Source organism: Sus scrofa, chromosome 13 (genome assembly GCF_054392235.1).
Source record: "Sus scrofa isolate SSC_HxYL_T2T_F1_AM1 chromosome 13, Sscrofa_HxYL_maternal_Yorkshire_Landrace_v2.0, whole genome shotgun sequence".
Lineage (NCBI taxonomy): Eukaryota > Metazoa > Chordata > Mammalia > Artiodactyla > Suidae > Sus > Sus scrofa.
In genome coordinates this window covers 144,097,443-144,112,583 of record NC_139395.1, presented here as the reverse complement: position 1 = coordinate 144,112,583, position 15,141 = coordinate 144,097,443, and the positions used below count along the sequence as shown (strand labels likewise).

The 15,141-nt window shown below is 35.1% G+C and overlaps 1 protein-coding gene across 3 annotated transcripts in view; it reads left to right on the top strand.

Moving 5' to 3' along the window:
• FGF12 (fibroblast growth factor 12) overlaps positions 1 to 15,141 on the top strand; it is a 577,959-nt gene that overhangs the window by 458,995 nt on the left and 103,823 nt on the right. The window lies entirely within an intron of this gene.

The window sequence follows — 15,141 nt, the reverse complement described above, 5'->3', positions numbered from 1 at the left end:
TTGGAGTTCCCGTCGTGGCGCAGTGGTTAACGAATCCGACTAGGAACCATGAGGTTGCGGGTTCGGTCCCTGCCCTTGCTCAGTGGGTTAAGGATCCGGCGTTGCCGTGAGCAGTGGTATAGGTCGCAGACGCGGCTCGGATCCCTCGTTGCTGTGGCTCTGGCGTAGGCCAGTGGCTATGGCTCCGATTCGACCCCTAGCCTGGGAACCACCACATGCCGCAGGGGCGGCCCAAGAAATAGCAAAAAGACAAAAAATAAAATAAAATAAGGCTTGATTTTGTTAGGAAACTTTTAATCTATGAATGCCTTGACCACACTACTCTTTATGAAATAATTAACTTTGGCTTAATTAGATACTCAACATGATCTTATACTTTACCCTTAAAAAAATGACCATTCTTACTGTTACCTTGTTTAATTCCATCTTACATTTATTGAAGACCTATTACCTGCTCACTCTCTTGCCAGGCTTGCAGGGAATGTACAAAGAAGAAAAATACGAATCCTATGCTTTCGTAGCTCAAAGAGGAGTAAAGGGGTGATGCTAGTGACCGTAATTCAAAGTGCAGAGCCTTAGAAGAGAAATGAAATGTTTGATTTTTGCTTAATTTTGAGATGTTATGCCCTTTTGTTTGAGACACTTTCCAGGTTTTGGTATTTCGTGAAATGGAAAGTCTTTTTTTTTTTTTTTTTTCTTTTTTTCTTTTTTTCTGTGAAGGATGTATGTGTGTGTGGGGGTGGGGAGGTCTTAGGAATTTTTATCTGTTTTGTTGATGGATGTGTCTAGAGTACCTAGAAGAGTATTTGAGTAAAAAAAAAACCTTGAAAAAAGTAGGTGTATGAAGTGTTGGTAACAGATGTCTACCACCTGGTATTTAGGAGCAGAGACTTTGGAAGCACGCACTGTGATGGATGCCCATTGTAAAGGTAAAGAGCCCGGACATATCATGTCACACCTGGGAAAATGTCATTATGGGAAAGTAGAGAAGGAATGAAAGGATGTGGGCAGGGCACTCTTATAGATAAGGCATTTCAGACCCATATGGAAGAATAGATATCACTCTCACCCATTTTCACTCTTCCCTGAAGCTCAGTGGGATCTATGGTTAAGAGGATAGTTTGTTGAAGCAGTTCCAGGATGGGTGTTTGGAATACTTAATCTTCTGTTGGTAAGTTTGAACCTGAAAGTGAATAGAAGATCATGGGATTTTTGTGGAGCAAGTGTAAATTTCACTTGGTCATTGCTGAGAAACTTCTCTAAATATAAGATCTTTTCTTCCAATATATTGACTTATTCTAACATAACCAGCTATTTCTCTTTCCGTTTTTTAAATTGTTAAAGCAAGTGGTACTAATAAACTTTTAGGATTTAATAAGGTTAATAAATGGCAATAAATAAGATTTTGATTATTTCTAGGAAACTTAACATTCATTTTATGTTATTTTATAATATATTCTAATCATGTAAAATTATCTAAGTATCTCCAGCCAAATCTAAATACTGTTGTGAAAACTTTTTGTAATTGTATAACTTAGTGCTAAGACATGTTTGGTTGAAGTCATTATGTTAATCACCTTCTTTTTCCTCAAAAAAAAAAAAAGATTTTGAATATCTTTCAAGAAATTAACAAAGTGATCAGCAGCTCACTTGCCAGGGGAATTAAGAGCAAAGTTTATGCCTCCCACTGCCAGCTTTCTTGCACAAAACAAATGTCAGAGACAGCACATGGGGAACTTGTAATGGTTTAATTTACATGTATGGAGTCAGCACAGAATTAATAGCAGTCTGTCACCAAGGTTTCTTAGCTAATTTTTGGGTTCTAATGTTAAGCAGATGAGTGTGAATTTTAACAGCACTGTTTAAGAGCCTCTTTGGGATCTTGCTTTTTCTTTTCTTTTCTTTTTAATAATGATTTTTATTTTTAATAAAAATAAAAAAATAAAAATAAGGATCTTGCTTTTTCTATTCCTCTCTGCATGTTGGGTTTCAAGCTATCTTCTGAATATGTTCTCTAGTTCTTCAGGTATTAAGGTGGCAACCTCTGATGTCTTTGGCAGTCGACCGACCCCCTCCCTTAATGAAATCAGCTAGTCACCTTCTCAGAAAAACAGACCATAAGGCAGAATTTCCAGGGCCACTGCTACAGTTTTCTGCTTTACACAGCCCTTTCCCTATAGAGGACAGACAATTCAGATTTTCCCACAGGAGAAATGACTAACTGAATTTTCTATAATCTGACTCTACCTGAAATTACTGTTGGTAGGGAAAGTTCATTTTACTAATTTAAAGCCTTATCTATTTGTAAGGAGTGTGTTTAAAACATGTCTTATAATGTAAAAACATGCCTTGCGATGTCTTTTTTTTTTCTCTCACTGCCTAATTGAATAAATAAAATTCTTAATTGAGTAAAGTGTAAAGGGGACTGTGGTGTATTCCTAATTGGATAAAGTATAGGGTTACATTATGCCTAGATGTAACTTCCCGCAGGCCCATGGCCTCTCTACAGTCCTACAGACACATTAAGTCACAAAGTGTCAGGTCAGTAATTGGAATATAGTCCAAGGAGTTAACCCAGACTTTGAACTTGATTTATCAAGAACCAAACCCTCCCTTCTTAGAGTCTCTTATTACCCCTTACTATCTAGCACTATATTAGTTCCACCAGGGTCGAGGTGTTTGGTGGAGGGGAAGGAACTTGTAAATACAGTACAGGTTTCCTTTGTTCCAGCTCCATAAACCCTGGGCTTTGGCAGATGTTTGCTGAGGTCTTTGGTTAAACCTGTCTAATGTAAAAGCCTTCTTTCATGACTCCACCCCTTTTCTCCCTTCCTCTCCTCCTCGCCCCCTTCCTTTCTCTTCTCTCTCTGTCACTCTTTTTGGCACAGCTTAGATCTTAGCCAAATTTAACTTAGATGTGAGTCAGGTCCCAGTCCTCTGTGTTTTCCTTCTGCTGATAGGCAGCACTCCTCAACTCTTCCTCCTTGCTGGTGGGGAAGAGAGGACTTACAGCCCTGCAACAGCTTTCTCTGGACAAACCTGATAACCAGTTTTCTCCAAAATCCTATTTCTGGCCCTCGAACCTCTATTTATATCTTATTATTGCTAAAGCAGTCCAAGAGTAATAGAATATGTTTCCTTTCATCACCTACGTGAATTTTGCCTATGGAGATTTGTGTAATAAACAGAATGTATTCTCATAGCCACTGCATGGGTGTCTCAATGAAGCTGGAGGCAGAAAGAATCCCAGTTAAATATGTTACATATTTAAACAAGTTCAGGATGAAGAGAATTCTATTCATTGTGATTTCTGAACCATTGATTTGGCACTAATAATTAGACATGATCAGATTTTTGTGGGAGATCGAAGATGTATAAAATGTAGCAGTTGTCTTCATGGGCACACAACCTAATTGGGAAATCAAGATATGTTCAGTATAGATGAACTTGCTTCTGATACTGTTGATCAAACTATACTGATGTGGCATCTTGTCATTTGGTTATCCATTTAGTCTGCTGTTTGCCAAAGGGAAAGGCTTATTCAGTAGGCATGGGGGTATTTTGGCATGATGATTTGGATTTGGCAGTTGGTGGAGTTGTTGATCATTAGCATGGAGATGCTTCAAGAAAGGAAGATTGGGGCAGGGAAGAGGAAAAAATTCAAAGAGCAAATTAACCTGGAATTGGTTACTGCTTGTGTATTAAACAGGCTAACTCTACATGTTTTACTGTCGTATCTGTCTGGAAAAAAATCACAATAAAGGCAGGTAAGCATTAGAGACAAATATAAGGGAGTATCACATACAGTCTCTCCTACGAGATGGGCTAATGATTAAAAATTCTGGTATTAGACCCAAAGTCCCTAGGTTTGAATCCCTGATGTGATCATGAAATCCAACACCTGGCTTATTTTCATTGGTTTATCACATGCTTAAACAAACCTTTTCTTTACCCATTACCTGAAGTCATACTGTTTTTATTACTTTGTGCCAAAAAAAGATTCATATGTTTCTTATGTCTTATATGGGAAAAAAGAATATTTGATTGTTTTTTTTTTTTTTCCTTTGAGGAAATATTTTAAACTCCTCTCAATTTACAGGTTTCCTTAGAAAGTATACCCCCCACACACTCCATTTGTAAACATTTCCTTGATATCTTTTTTTAATCTCTCGTCCATAGAATGTGCATATTCATATGTGGCATGTTGGGGAAAACTTACTGCATTTTACCCAGATGCTTAAAATATCCTTGTTCCAATCCAGTATGTTTGGGGTTTTATAATAATATGATTATGTTCAATTCATTTTTTTCCTCTCTATTTTATAGATATACTGGCAACTACATTTTACATATAAAAAGTTTACTTCAAAGCCATTCAGCCATAGCCTCAATATCTATTTTCACTGTAGTTCTTATTCATCACCCAAAAATAATTTTTTAAAAAATGCAATGTAGTTGCTTGCTTGTTATGCAATATTTTCATTTTTAAAGATTTCCCACATTAAAAGTTTCTTAGCAAAACCTTCTCTGATGATATTAGACCAATATTTTCTCTTCTGATTCTATTTGGCAGTCATATTAATCAAGCTCTAGTCCCTGACCTTGAAAAGGAGACTGAATAGAGGGATTGCCCTTGGGTATAATGAATTGACACAAGAAAAGCCAGTCTGGTTGGATCTTAAATGCGACAAAGTAATTTGCTTGGAATCTTGAGAGAAGGCTTTTGTATCCTTTATTAGAATATAATCAGCTGAGTAACTGCAGTTATATAACTGATACTGATGGCGGTGCTGATGAGGGGGATACAAATACATGGAAACACATACACACAATATACATAAAACATATGATAAATTCTTATTAAATGACAAGGACATTTCTTGAATATCCTAAGTGTTGATGATAGCATACAACCTTCAATTAATTTAGAAATATGGGACTTTCTTAGGTTTTCTTGTTCACTGCTTTCTTTCTCCTTACTTGGAACAAGAATTTATTTCATATATCACTGATAGAATCACTTCCAGCCAGCAATCTGCCGGTTTTTGCTTGTCTATTCTTGAGCTATACAAATGTTTTTATACTTTCTTTAAAAGTATAAAAAAATACTTCAAAATAATTTGAATCTTCATTTAGATTATAGCAAAATAATTAGAGCAAAAGAATAAGAATTAGACCAAAAGACTAAGGTGGTCAATATTTATGTTTTCCAGGCATCAAAAAAAAAAAAAAAAAAAAAGCAATAAACTCCAAACTAGTTATGGTTTAAATACATTTCCACAATAAACAAACATTAATTATTATTAAATCAGTGATGCTACCTGCCATTTTTACTTTTTTCATTGTATTTTTACTCATGTAAAATTCCCTGGTTCCAAAAAATACCTTTCCGCACAGTTAAACTGTAATGTCTGTTCATTTTGCTATCATTTCACCACTGTTTTACAAATATGGAAGCTCCATTGGAGATATGTTCTCTAAATCTCAGGATAACTTAAAGATTAGAATTCAGGAGTTCATTTTTTAAACATATATAACAGAGTCAAGCCCTCTCAGAAATTAAGCTAGAGTTTAAAAATAGAACGTTTACCACAGGTTACAATGAGCTCACCCTGTTTTGTGTAGAGTGTAACTTTGTAGTTCTTACAAAATGTGGAAAAGTTAGGGTTTTCCATGACTGCTGACATATTGTTCTAAGGAAGAATGCTAGCGAGGTACTATATTCTTGCTTAATTGTGAGAAAATTCCCTAGTCAAGACTAGAACATTTGGTGAGCACAACCAACCAGCAAAGTCAGCACTGAAAAGTTTGTCATGATATAGATGAGCTACATGTAATCAATAAGGAAGGGTGGAAGCCAAATGGCACTGATGCAGAGGTATCGAGGAAACTTTAGAAATCAAAACCCTAGGAGAACATGGGATACAAATTTAAACAAAATTCCTCAAGATTCAGGGTTGCGCATCGTAATAGGACATGTGTGTGCAACTGAAACTGGAATTAGAGCATTATCTGAGCCTTGGGTATTGATGTGGAGATCACTTAGGAATGGATAGGCAATATTTTAATTGCTGTCGAATAGAAAGTTGAGTTGAAATAACGGAGTTTCAAAGTCAAAGCATGGATTGAAAGTCTTGGTTCTATAGCCAAATACAAATGCTGGGACTCTGACAAGGCATTTAATACCACTAAGATTCTCCCAAAAGGAGATGGGGTTGTACTTAATCAAATAAAATTTTTGAAAATTGGAAAAGGCGTATACCAATAATGATACAGATTTTATATTTTAAAAAATAACTAAATTGTTATATTTCCTTTGCATAGTGGCTTATAATTTAACAAGGACCAACCACTAGTAGCATCTTATATTTTAGTCTTTCAGAGCATAAGTACAGTTGATGAGTTCATGGAAAGCAGCTATTGAAGTGTGAGATTTTCTGAGAGTCAATAATGTTTCAAATCCACACCTTACAAAACTAGAGTTGGGAGTTCCTGCCGTGGCTCAGTGGTTAGCGAATCCGTCTAGGAACCATGAGGTTTCGGGTTCAACCCCTGGCCTTGCTCAGTGGGTTAACGATCCGGCATTGCCGTGGTATAGGTCATAGATGCGGCTCAGATCTGGCGTTGCTGTGGCTCTGGCGTAGGCCGGCGGCTACGGGTCTGATTAGACCCCTAGCCTGGGAACCTCTATATGCCACAGATGTGGCACTAAAAAAAGACAAAAAAAAAAAAAAAAAGACTAAAAAAAAATTTAAAAAAGAAAGAAAACTAGAGTTGGTAAAAACTAACATTAACTTCCATGTAGTCACAAACCAGATCAAAGTTAATAAAATGAAAAGTCCAAAAGCTCAAGGTATCTCAATTCTAATCACCTAAGTTCAGGAATGCTCATTGTTCTTATACGCTACCGTCTATTCATTTGTGCATCTATCCAAGGTAAGTATATCTAATAAAGCCATAAAGGACGTTATTCTCAGAGAGATGTTACATAGGAATCTGTTTTATTTTGGTCCAATTAAAATGATTCAGAGATAGAGCATATTGAGGGGAAAAAAAGTAAACTTAAGTTTTAAAAATGTTTTTACTTTAAATGCATTAAATATATAGCCTATGCCAGATTAAATGGCATGCAAATTGGTATGCATCATTTTTAAAGAAACATGGATATATATGCATATCCTAGTATCTTTACTTTATAAAATACGTAAATAAATTAAATACTTGTAAATAAATTTATATTTATAAATACATATCAATGTAGAACTCTCTACATATTAAATATCCGTCAGCTATAGATTTGTGTATGTGGGTGTGTGCAAATGCAACACAAAATTTGAATAGAGTACAAATCAATGAGGATAAATTATTGCAAAAGTATCAAAGGATTTCTCCTTTTTACATACAGTCTCTTTAAAGGCAAAAAAAATATGTATATATATATATATATATATATATATATATTTGGTTAGTTGTTGAAAGTTTCAATTATTTAACTATTATAAGATCACCTAAATTTATAAATCAAAAGCTGGAAACTTAAAGGAAAGACTCAATCACATGGGAAATAAGACTCTGCCTCACTGTAGCTAGTTGGATACAATTATGACAGAGACAGCACAAGGACCAGATAGCTGGGTTTACTATTCCTTGGCCTGAACATGAATATGACTATGAATTCATCATCTGGAATAGCACAACCAGACAAGCCATAACAGTGACGTGCAATTTCTGTCCTCACCTCATCAGAAAGCTCTATAAATCTCACTAAATGGGCTGTTTTACCTCCTTGTAGAATACCAGAGTCTTCCAGGTGGGAGCACTCATTAGATGCTGCTGTATAACCCTTGGAAAGACATTAATGGCCACTGGAGAGGTTCTGTAGGTTTAATACACACCTCTCCAGGAAAAAATTGTATGTGTTTAGATTAAATGTTAACAGATTTCTCTCTTAATTTAAAAACTGTCTGGGAGTCAGAAATGAGAAATATTTACATATAGTCCTTGGAAAATATAAGTTTTAATGATTTTAATGCTTTTAAACAACTAAATTGATAATTTATCAGAGGTTGCAATAAAAAAAACCTGAAATAATGGTGGGAAATCAAGTTGTACCTATATTTGATATGTAAGACAGATCCAGTTGTTTTTTTTATCACATTAAATATGAATTTAATTCATTGTAAAAATTTATGCTATTATATATACTTCAACCTTATGACTTTTGTGCATTGATAACTCATACTTTCCTGGGCACCATAACCAGTTTGCCCTCTATAAATCAAACTACTCAGAAAACACCTAATATAGTAAAACTCTGAAATGTTTTTTCTCCTCTGATCCTAATTTTCATAGGTGTATCTCACTCCTGCACTTATTTATTGGCTTTTTCTGGAAAAAGTGTACATGGGACAGGTACACAGTGTTCATGATATTAATAATTTTTAACTTTTCATTTACTTTAACAATAACAGCAACATTTTACTGAAGTCTTAAATACAGTGCACCCACCAGGTTGATAAATGCTCTGCTCGTAGTATTTCTTTTAAGCTTTACTGTGGCCTTTTATAGATGTTTATTAACTTCCATATCACAGATGAGGAAACTGAGATATCTACAGATAAAGTATTTTCCCCCAAGGTCTTACAGTTGGTAAGTGGTGGAATCACACTTCATATTCTGCTCAGTGTGGTTCCTGAATTCAAGTTCTTTTTACCCTTCATATTAATGCCTCTCATTTATCCTCAGCTGTGGACTGATATAATTTCCATAGAACCTTAGCAAAAATTGTGCAGTGTTCCCTAATATTCCAAATAATTTCGAGGTGTTGTATATGTGTTTGAAACCAAATCATGAGAAAGTATTCACTTGTTTACTTGTTATAACTTCTTTTGACTGAATTATTAGACTTTTCATTGTGTAAACTCTTAGAGAAGTTGAACTCCACAATTAAATGTAAACATTAATATGTTCCAACTTGATCTTTTAAGGTTTACATATTAGCTCAAGAAGCTTGATGTTTGCCTACTTGTGGTAGCAGATATTTTGAGTTCAAAGGTAAATTACAGATTATTGCTAGTCCAGTATTACATATTATTGCAGTTATTCTCTGTACATGTTTCCGAAATAGCTTCTATGCTTATCTTAAATGATAAATTTATCAAATATCCTATACTGCCTGACCCTGTGCTGAGAATAGGAGTAACACATGCACATAATTGAATAAATATATATTATTTCTTTTACAAAAATGCATCGTAATACTTAGGCGATATTATATATAGCTGTTTTAAACAGTTATAAATGAATAACAAATGTTATGCTAACAGTAATACATGATCCATTCCCTTTATAAAATGAACAGTTTTCATAGCTGAAGTCATTCCTTTTTTTTTTTTTTTTTTTTTTTTTTTTTTTTTTTGTCTTTTTGCCTTTTCGAGGGCTGCTTCCTGTGGCATATGGAGGTTCCCAGGCTAGGGATCGAATCAGAGCTGTAGCTGCTGGCCTACACCAGAGCCACAGCAACGCGGGATCCGAGCCGAGTCTGCAACCTACACCACAGCTCACGGCAACGCCGGATCCTTAACCTGCTGAGCAAGACCAGGGACCGAACCCACAACCTCATGTTTCCTAGTCGGATTCGTTAACCACTGTGCCATGACGGGAACTCCCATGAAGTCATTCTTTGAGAAAAATTTCTTGCATGTTTTATGTAGAAATCTCAAGAAAACTTTATTTTTTTTATTTCTTTATATGTGTATTTTTTCTACTGCACAGCATGGTGACCCAGTTTTTTATTATTTTTATTTTATTTTGGCGGGGGGATGCACCCATGGCATATAGGAGTTCCCTGGCTAGAGGTCGAATTGGAGTGGCAGCCTGCTGGCCACAGCCACAGCAATTCGGGGTTCGAGCTGCATCTGCAACCTACACCACAGTTCACAGCAGTGCCAGATCCTTAACCCACTGAGAGAGGCCAGGGATTGAACCTGTGTCCTGATGGATACTAGTCAGCTTTGCTTCTGGTGAGCCCCAATGGGAACGCCAGGAAAACCTTAAACTTTGGATTAACTTGAGATGGCAGGGCTCAATATGTAATTCAAATAACACCATCTTCTCTTCCATACTCAGGCTTTAGCCATACCCCATTTTTTTTTTCAATTTTTTTTTATTAATTCCTGTATTGACTATAGTTTGTGTTTCTAGACACGTCTTACAGAAAATCAATAGAAAATCCTAATTTCCTCAGTCTTGGTTTCTTACTGTTGGCTGAAGCTAAATTAAGTAATTCCTTTTCTCCCTCCATCTTTCCATCCTTTCTTCCTTTTTTTCCTCCCCCATTGTAACATTTTTATTAAACTTATATAATATGTATTACTCTTGCCAGGATTCATGATTTGTCAAATTGTCTTATTTTCTTTTTCCCTTTTCTTTAATAGGATTAGTTCCATGTCTGCGACAAAGGTCTAAGATCAATAACATAGCCTATCTGCTCTCAATATATTAATTACTGTTTGGGAGGCTAAGATTAGGTGATGGAGCACTTTTGTAAAGTATACATTTGAGAGGAATGTTGTAGGTTCCATGAGCTCTTAGAAATTAGACCATATCTCTTTATCCAGAATCAGGTTATATTTTTCTTTTAGTACAAAAGTAAGGAGATCAGATGATTTTTTTTTTATGTATTTTACATGCCATTGGTCAGAAATTATTTCTGAGTTTATCGATCAATTCATAAATCCATTTTAAAGGGAATAGATTTTATACTGCTAAAATATTTATTAAACAACTAACTTGTCAATAGGATTTAGTTCCTTTTTGTTGCTTTCCTTGGCATTAAGACAAATCAGTTCCTTGAGGACATAATGAGAGCAATGTTAGAAAGGCAGTAACATGAAAATCACACTTGATATAATACTTTTTATTATCATTAATCTTTCTTGTGTTCTTTTTCTTTTCAATTTCATTGAGATATGTCTCATGTGTATTAAGTAGTAGTTTTCAGAATATTTTTCCTGATTATCCACTCAATTTTTTACCATGGCTGACATTGATCAAATTAGAATGATCACTGTACTAAAGACAGATGATTATTTTTGAAATAGTCATCAGTAAAAAGCACCTTGACAGAGCCACTGATTCTACTTAAAGGTGGCCAACCTAGGTACACACATTTTTATTCCCTCTGTCACTCTATGGTTGAAAAAAATTCCATATCCTTTTTTTTTTTTTTTTTTTTTTTTTTTTTTTTTTTTTTGACCACATCCCTGGCATGTGGAAGTTCCCTGGTCAGGGATCAAACCCACAGCAGTGACAGAGCCACAGCAGTGACAATGCCAGATCCTTAACCTGCTAGGCCACTAGGGAACCACCCCCCATATCCTTTCTTAAGAGCCTGGCCTGTTTCATCATCCTGTTGAAGAATTTCTTCTGTTGCTCCATTTAAAATATCTCTGATTTGCTTATTTTTGGATACAGGGAACATGTGCTCATAATTCCCATTATAAAATAATTTCATGATTTTTGAACTGTTTTCTCTGTAGATTAAACTTGATTTCTCTTGGAAGTTCCTGTCGTGGCGCAGCGGAAACAAATCTGACTTGGAACCATGAGGTTGTGGGTTTGATCCCTGGCCTCACTCAATGGGTAAAGGATCCTGTGTTACTGTGGCTGTGGCTGTGGCCCGAAGCTGTAGCTCCAATTAGATCCCTACCCTGGGAACCTCCATATGCCCCAAGGGTGGCTCTAAAAAGCCAAGAGGAAAAAAAAAAAAACACAAAAAACTTGATTTCTCTTAAGCCTTACTTCTTAGGGCAATGTTTTGTTGTTAAATCCTCTTTATTTTTTCCATTTGGAAGATAACACAAACGTGACAGGTTGGTATCTGTAATGGTGAACAAAATCAAGTATTTTAGAAAATCTTCCAAGGATAGCTAAGTCTAAGAGGTACTTACTGACTACAGTGGTAAATCACTCTTCTTCTCTTTGTTTTTAACTCATGAAAGGATTAATCCAAAACATTTAGTGATGACCTAATGTATGACTGTTGTCCTGCCAGTTATAAAGAATATAAAAATGAACTATGGTGGTTTCTGACTTTACAAAGCTCCCAGTCTATATTAAAAGGAATCAAGAAAAATTCTTAAATGTGTTGTTGTTATCTTGTGTTTTGACTTCATGGTTGGAGATCGCCATTTCATGTCCACTTTACTCATCAACTTCCAATAAATTAACTTGGGAAAATACAGTGTCAATAACTGTCAAAGTCAAAATATTAGGTACTTTGGGAGAATTCACATCCAAGTCTCTAGATTCCTCAGTCTAGAATTTTATATTGAAATCTTATCTCACTAGAAAATTCCATGTTATGTAATACCTTCAGGACATAAACATAGTTTCAAAACATCTACCAGAAATTACAGCTTTAGTTTTAAGACGGTTCTTCAAAAAGCATGCTCCAACCCAAGGTAATCTCCAGAATTAAAAATATGAACATCACCATTTATCTTAATAGAGTAATAACTACCAGCTTAAGTTTACAAAACGATTTGTTGGCCATGCTTGTGGCATGTGGAAGTTCCCCAAAATTAACTATCATTCTGATTTTTAGCACACAAATACTCCTTTTTGTTCCTGAATTTCATATAAATAGGATCATCCTATATGAGCTCATTTGTAGCTTTTTTTTAAAATCCACTTAACGTTTCTGAGAATCATGTTGTTTGTTTTTGTTTTAGTTTTTAAGACTGTTTTTTATTTTTTTATTTATTTTTATTTTTTTGCCTTTTCTAGGGCTGCTCCCACGACATATGGAGGTTCCCAGGCTAGGGGTCCAATCGGAGCTGTAGCAGCCGACCTACTCCAGAGCCACAGCAACTTGGGGATCCAAGCTGCGTCTGTGACCTACACCACAGCTCACAGCAATGCCAAATCCTTAACCCACTGAGCAAGGCCAGGGATGGAACCTGCAACCTCATGGTTCCTAGTCAGATTTGTTAACCACTGCGCCACAATGGGAACTCCATAAGACTGTTTTTTAGAGTAGCTTTAGGTTCACCATAAAATTGAAAGGAAGGTATGGAGATTTCCCATATGTATCAGTTTGTTTATCTCTAGTTATCTCATTTTTATTGCTATGTACTATTCTTTTACTTTGTATAAATATATCACGAGTTGTTTATTGATTCTCCTAGTGATGGATAGTTTAATAATTTCCAGTTTGGGGATGTTGTGAATAAAGCTGTTAAGCACATTCTAGTCATGGCTTCTTGGTGGACATGTGTAGTCATTTGTCTTTGGAATTTGCGTTGGAGTAAAATTTCTGGCTCATTGACTGCCATGTGTTTAGCTTTAGTAGATAGAGTCAACTATATTTCCAAAGCTGTTGAGTAAATTCATACTCCTCTGTTACAGTCAAATTTCAGGGTATAGTAGTAAAGTAGACTTAAAGGCAACATACAGCCTGATTCTGGCTAAAAACACAACTTATTCTCCAGCAGAACCAGGATAGACAGCACCAGACGGTACAACCAATGACATTTGCATGGAACACTTACTGCTCTAAGAGAGAGGGAGAAAAAAAGATGAGAGAGTAGATTTCAAGAGCTCTCATCACACAAAAAAACAATAGGAGGAATGTGTTCATTATATGTATTTATATCAAATCATCATGTTGTATACTTTAAATATATACAGGTTTTTTGGTTTTTTTTTTTAAGCATGAGTAGCTCTATCTAGGAGAATGTTGTGCTAAGTTGCATGAGTTATATTTTCTTGGTGTATTTATTTGGTCAGCAGCCAATGTATGCTGTGGTGAGACCAAAGAGTTTCTTGAGAGAGGGACAGAATAAGTCAATTTTTGTTCAAATAGCTTTACGTTATTGACTCATATTCAGCTTAGAACTTGGAATTTTCTTTATCGAGAGCTCACTATCATAAACAATGACGTATTTTTTACCTAGAAGAAGTAACACCTCCTGTTTTTGTTTTTTCCGAATACTAGTATCTAGACACCAGTAATGAAGTATGATCCACTTAAGTTCTGCATCTAAGAGAACTCTTTCTCTCCAGAAGTCCCTATGTTTTTTGATGCATGTGGATTTTATTTTCTATGAATTTACGTAAAAGAGCATCCAAATTGTATTATTCCTTTTGTAGCCCACCATAAGTTTAAAAACCTTCAAAGTATATTTATTTGTCCTATAATTTATTCAATTGTTTACTGCATAAAGAAAACATCTATCTTGCATTATGTTAAGTTGTCTAGAAAAACAAGGTTGCAGATATAATACCCTATCATTTTTATACATTTTCTAAACAGCAGTTTTCTAAATATAATTACCATTGAATTAATATTAGCAAGATATGAAAATTATTCTCATTAAATAAGTATATAAGGTATGATCAGAATTTTAAGGTAGAATATAGACTTTATGTATAATTTATTTATATAATGTTTTGATATCACTTATTTATCAAAAATCACTTACTAGTTATTTTCCCTCAAGGATATTCTCTTGTGGCCAAGTATGAAGATGCTCTGGGTTTTTTATTTTAGTTATAACATATCAAACTCATCAAAATCATGATTCTTATTCTTCTTTCTGTATGTGTCTATATAACAAGCTAATGTTTAATGCTCTAATACAGCCTACATTTAAAAGCATGTTTCTAGGCATTTTCCCCTTTGGCCAAACGTGGCATATTTAGGGCCACAGAACTGAATTTAAAAGGTTATCAGAATAAAAATTAGAAAGGCACATTTTGGCATCCCCTAAAAGTTAGGTTATGTGTCCTATTTAATATAAGCCCAGATTTAATATAAATGTTATTTGAATTCTTGTTTCAGATTATCCACATAAGTGTACACTTCAGGTACTAAAAAATGGAGAATTGAGTGTATCTATGAAACAGTGATAATGTTGTTTTAAAGATATTTTTTAAAATAGAGGGCCATGATATCCATGTCTGAGACCTTTTCCTGTTCTGGCTAGACCTCACCCTCTTACTGGTTGGATGCTTTTTTATGAAAGCAAATGTAATGATGCCATTAATGTCTTTTGATGCAAACTGCTTGAAAGGCGCCCCAGATTACCTTTGGTCAGGGTCATGTGCAAGTGGATAGAATGTAAGCTTTCTTTTTCA